At 35.1% G+C, this 6285-nt stretch overlaps 1 protein-coding gene across 1 annotated transcript in view; it reads left to right on the top strand.

The window, feature by feature from the left end:
- The window catches only part of XRCC4 (X-ray repair cross complementing 4), a 287206-nt gene that overhangs the window by 166683 nt on the left and 114238 nt on the right, over positions 1 to 6285 (top strand). The gene's annotated exons all lie outside the window — the stretch shown is intronic.

Genomic DNA, 6285 nt, shown 5'->3' with positions numbered 1-6285 from the left:
CGGAGGCCACACGCCCGCCCCGGAGAGGCAGCTGAACGCTGGGCAGAGCCCCAGGTGGGGGGCCCGCCTCCCGCCGCCGCCTCACTAGGCGCAGGTCCCCGGGGGTGGTGGGGGCCTGCAGCCGGGCCCGGATCTTAAAAATAATTTTCTATTTTATTTTTGTTCCTTTTATTTTCATTTCTACTAGTTCAGAGAAATTCTCACTAAACTCTTTAAAAACTGTAGGTTTTATTAACAGTTGGTGAAAATCAAAAAGAGTAAAAATTTAAAATAGTCTTAGAAATATATATTTGAAAAAACTCTAGGCAAAAGTCTCAGGTTGACACGTCTATACTTGACTCACATAAACAATGAAAGCTTTATATTGGCACCATACAGTTCTTGACATAGGTAGCTACTGAAAGCTGAGAAATTGTAGTTTTGTTTTCTGAAAATGTATTCAGCATTAAAAATACTTTCCAAGGTTTGTTGTTTTGAAATGAAAAATAATATAAATTGAAGGTTTAATGTTGCTTTTTCCCATTACTATTTTCCTTTTCTTAATGTTAGTTGGACTGGCAGAGCTATGGCATATATAATTAGAAGTGTAATATTTCACATAGATGAAGAATTCTTTTTCAAGAATTGTTTATTGTTATTTAAGAATTTATAGATGCCAATCAATGCATATTTATTGAGGAATTACTGTTTGTTACACACAGTGCTAACCTTCACCTAGCAGTGACTTGAACCAACTCAACTCCTCCTTCATGGAGCTTATAAATTAAATGACTGTGATGAAATCTACTGAGAATGTTGGGAGACTATTCAAAAGTACTATCCGAAAAGGTGATTGTGCAGTTTTGATTTAGATTTGTTTTTTAGTTTACTCTGAAATGTACTTGAAACCTCATGTTACAGCTCAGTCTTTTCTTAAATCAGTTTGCTCAGAGTGAGCTAGATGTTTTATTTTCTCTTTTGGGAAATCTAATTCAGAGCCATTTGGTTCTGTTATACTTTCTAAAGAATTATTTATACAAGAAGAAAAATAATGTAAGGAATCAAGATACACAAATACAAGAAAGAAAGTAGGTAAGTAGAATGAGTTCTGGAATTCTATAGCACAATAGAGTAACTACAGCTTATAATAATTCAATGTACATTTCAAGATAGCTAGAAGAGAGGATTTCAAATATTTGTACACAAGTATTGGTAAATGTTTCAGATTGTGGGCATGTTTATTTCCCTAATTTATCATTACACATTTTGTTCAGGTATTGAAAAACCACACTGTATGTGCTGTGTACACCTATTGTATGTCAATAAAAATTATTATAAAAAATCAAGATATAACAGGTGTTTGGCAATAGAAAAGAAAAATTGAAACGTCACTAATTAAATTTTAAAAAATAGTATAATTTTGGGAAACCGTGACTTCCTTAAAACTTTTAAATTAGTTCCTTTCTAATTGTTGTATTGCTTATGACTTTTTTTGCAAATAGTTGTGTCCTTCAATCCTACTTTATTGTAAATTTTTTGCATGCATGCTGGTAGGATCTTCTGGATAATGCCTGACACATTAGACAAACACTCGGTATTTGTCAAGTGAATGAAGGAATGAATGATTTTTTAAGATTTGAGGAACTAAGTTCTTTTGGTGGTAACATTTAAAAAAATATTTTAAAAATATTAAATTGGTGCCAGCCCCATAGCACAGCAGTTAAATGCTGTGTGGAGGAAGCGAGATCCCATATGGCTGATGAGGGTTCACGTTCCAACACCTGTGGCTTGCTACAGCATGTTTGGCATGTGGATATGTACCCAGTGTCCTAATTGGATGGGGAGTTGGAAGAAAGGATTGATTTGTGAACAGGCCCTGCTCTGAGGTGCTTTCTTTCTCTCATGCATATACACTTTCCTTCTGGCATAAACAAACAAATAAATTTAAAAATGCACATACATACAGTGGATTGTTTTGTAGCTCTAAAACAATGCTCTCAGTAGATGGTATGGTGGCTAAGGTGCTGGACTCCCAGATAACCGAACTGGTGTCTTGTTTCTCACTTTCCCTTTCTCTCTGTGTTTCTTTTTTATCTTTTTCATGAGCACAAATGCCCTACAGCAAATTAAAAATAATAAATAAAATTAAATCTTTAAAAATATCTAACTAACATACATGTTTTTATGCTATAGATAATTTCTAAAGTCTAGTTTATTTTTAGTGGCCCACCCTGTCTCTGACATTGAGAGTATTGGATTTCCAAAGATGACCTCTTGGGTTACCTCAATGTCAGTAGGTATTTATTTATTATTAAGTTGGACTTCCAGCTGTGCTAGCTAACAGGAACCTGACTTTTGAGAAATTGTATGTATGTGGATGCATGTGTGTGCGCACGCACACACACACACACACACCTACACACACACTTCTAAGTCTTTGGTGTTGTGTTAACTATCAGTTTACTTGGTGATAGCTGTTTAATAGGATAGACCATTTACCTTTAGGATAAGATGGTCATCAGTTACTCAAATCAGCAATTGATTACAGGGTTGAAAGGGGCTATTTTGATAAATGGCAAGGGAAAACAGTTTGCTTGTTTGGTCAGATTAGAAATTTACTACCTTAGGACAGGTCACAGTATGATACAGCTTATTGAAGTTTGGCATGACTGTCCTTATCTTAGCTTCTTTACTTGATTATCAGTATACTTGTCAGTAAGACAAACTACAGAGATACGAAGTAGATTGAGGCACTTGTGGGTTTTTTTTGCCCTCTGGGGAAAGAACATCATTTTTGAAGTTTCAGGTTTACTTAGGGATATATTTTAAGGTTTAGATGTCTTTTACCCCTCTTAATGTTTTATATCTTTTGAAATAAAACACAATGGCTTATTAATTATAAATCCTTAATAAACATTTGTGAAATGATTTAAATAACCAACAACAGTCATAGCAGAATGAGTGCTTTATATTCTTAACAGATGGTGGTTCTGTAACAACTGGGTTATTTCAAATTTAGAAAACCACTAATTTATCCGACTTTGCTTCCCTTTTTCTTCTTTCATGTCAGAAGACACTGAAGATAGCCTGTCTACATAGAAAATTCATTTCACTGCATTTCAGTCTGGTCTTTTGTAAGGACACACACATTTTGTCAGTAGTACTTATTTCTGATACTTTTTGGTTTATGAAATAATTTGCAGTCAATTTGCATTTTAATTAATTTCATTACATAATCTTAAAAATCAAAATAAGTATACATAGTCTCAGCTGAGGAATTTAGAGATTCTGTAATATGTCCAAGGCAAATGGCAAAACTGGAGACCCAGACTCAGGTATTCTCACTCCACTTTCCCCTATTTCTCAACTAGAGGTCAGTAAGTTGGTTTTAATTTAAAAACTGAAATACGCATTTGAAAGTAAGAATTCTGATCTTCATAATTCTCTTGTATAAAACTATTGGATCATATGTTAGAGGAAAAGGAAAGTAAAAGGCATGAACTCTAGATGTATGGTGTTTATTATCTAATTGGTGAAATGTGATGAAAATAAAAATAGATTTTTAAATTTTTATTTATATATTATATGCTTATATTATTATTTATATTTATTATATTAGTTATGTAAGACATATTTATATTTTTAAATTTTATATTGTTTACAAGATAGCAGGTATAAAATCAGCAGCTCAAGCCATAAATCCTACAGATAAAAAGATTTTGTAGGTTCTGTCTACTAGAGATGCCAGAAATGAGTTAGGCTGTGCTGAAAGGAGCACACAGGGAGTCAGTAAAGGAATGGAGGACATTCAAAACAGGGAAAGTAAGGAACAAAAATGAAGATCATTGAACCATGGGGTCCTTGGAATGGCTCAGATACTATGAAGGGAAATTTGTGGAAGGTATGGTCACACACTGGTGAGGATCACATTGTAAAGACACTTGAATGCAGAGCTAGGATCTTAGGACTTTTATAGGCAGTGGGAACCCACTGATGGTTTTTTGTTTGAACATGGTATTTGCAAATACCACACTTTTTTTTTTTTTTCATGTGAAGGGATCTAAAGATCATAGCCTCCTTAATTCTGTAATCTAAGAGATATACTGCCATTGCCATGAGTAGCATACTTCAGGACATTGTGTATGTGTGTGTGTGTGTGTGTGTGTGTGTGTAGGGCTGGAGATGGCGGTGAGAGTGGAGGAGGGGAGCAGAGGAGGAGAGGAAGTCTTCATTAGAATATTATAGACTCCTGGTGCCAATATGTTCAACATATGAAAAGAAATGTGTTCATAAATATGAGATAATCATGAGGGCCGGGAAAAACAAATGTTAAACCTGAAAAAATGATTTTTGAAAATATCGAGATTTAAGGGTTTATCGGTGAGTAGCTGAAGTTTTCCAGGTAGTTGGACTCATGGGAATTTATCCACATTCTTGGCAGTTTAGCCAGCAGTGTCATTTTATTTTGACACTGAGTGTACCCAGGGAAACCCACATTCTGTCTTTCTCATGTCTGAACTACTGCTGCCAAGATCCTGCAGTTCTTCTGTCAGATGAGAAGAAGTGTGGCTTTTTGTGGAGCCACCTTTCACAATAATGGGCCTTGTGTAAAGAGTTCCCATTTTCTAGATGCAGTGAACCTGATGAGAACTTGACATTCATCCACAGCTATGCCAATCAGTATTTCAGCTGTACTAAGTTCATTGGCAATGGTTTTTCCTCTTCCTTTGAATTCCTGGAAATGGTAAAGAATATACTGTCATGAGAAAGAAAGTGATGATACAATTAAGAATTATGGAGGTGGAATCTCAGGGGAAAAAACAAAAACCAAAAAACAAAAAACTTCCCAGTCAATATCAAATCCATAATATTTTCTGCCTAGGTTTGAAAGCTTGCCAATTTCTTTAGCATCTCTCTTTAGCCCCATTGTTTTCCTGCTGCACACATTCCTCTAGTCTCACTGTCTACATCTTTCTTTCTCATAAGAACTCCAGCCAGGTGGTAATTCTCACCATTGCCCTTTCCATATTTGCTGTTCTTTTCCAAGTCTATTCAAGTTCTTCCTCAGAGCCAAAATGAGAATAACCTAGTAAATGTAATACTAGCTCAAATGTTTAAAAATGGGTTTAAAGTGAAAATTTGAATTTTGGCACTTAACAACATGTAAGATCTGGGCCAGTAGGTGACTGGATCTATGTGACCAACTGCACAGTTGAGTCCCACACCTGGTAGCTTGAAAAACACACTGGATATGCATGCTTGCATGCCCAAAATCCCAAGAGGAGAATGGAAAGAAAGGGATTGCAGCATGACCATACCACCTGGGAATGGCTTCCTTATTGTCCTTCTCTGTGTCTCACTGGAGAACACACATGCCCTTAATAAATTTTTTAAAAATATATAAGATTATGTAATAGTAGAGATATTTTGGAAGTCCCTATATTTGATTCCCTGTTGATGTAGTTGGAATCCCTTCTGTTTATGTGAAATAGAATTGTTTAAGGGATCCAATGTTAGAAAAAAATTATAGTTCAGTATCAAAACCAAAACGAAAGAACCAGACATTATCACAGGTAGAGAGCTGAGACAGGATAACTTGAGATTTGAGAAATGCTTGACAATGACCAATGCAAGGCCTAGTACCAGGTGCTGGAGAAGTGCCTCCTTTTCCTGGTCTCTGGCATGGAGACGGAAGGATAGGATGGATTTTTTGCCTTTTATTAAAGGTTAAATAGATATCAAAACTTTCTTCTAATGGAATAAAGTAAGAGACTCTATTACAATCCAATTTGGTATTACATATGCATGAAAAACTAAGGGGAATACTTTTTTCATGGTGCAAACACACACCAAAAAAGATATATTCTCTTTAAATAGTGCCTGACTTTAATACCTAGCCCTTTTACTTCATTCAGTTGTATAAAGAGGCTGCACCATAATTGCCAAGAGAAATGAATCATAATGTTGTGAAGAACTGGGCAGAAATACTTGGTCATACACACAGCCAGCTTACTTGTGATAAATTATGACAGTCACAAAAACGTTTGAAGTATAAGAAGATTAGATATTCCTCCCACAATTTTGTTACAAGGCAAGGATAATATTACTATTAATAATTTCTCAGATTAAATTTTGCCATATATATAAATATTAACTAAATATTTACTAGTAAGCACAGAATAATTTATGAATCTACCTTGTAAGTTCAAAGAAATTTCAAATTCTCTGTGATTTTAGGTGTCAATGTCACCACCTTATATAAAAAATGTTCGATTTTGGCAAATGTAAAGATTCCTAAAGCAGGAA

The sequence above is a fragment of the Tupaia chinensis genome, unplaced genomic scaffold, assembly GCF_000334495.1.
Source record: "Tupaia chinensis unplaced genomic scaffold, TupChi_1.0 Scaffold000099_1, whole genome shotgun sequence".
Taxonomy (NCBI): Eukaryota; Metazoa; Chordata; class Mammalia; order Scandentia; family Tupaiidae; genus Tupaia; species Tupaia belangeri.
The sequence above is the reverse complement of the archived record's forward strand: the minus strand, read 5'-3'. Positions and strand labels throughout refer to the sequence as shown.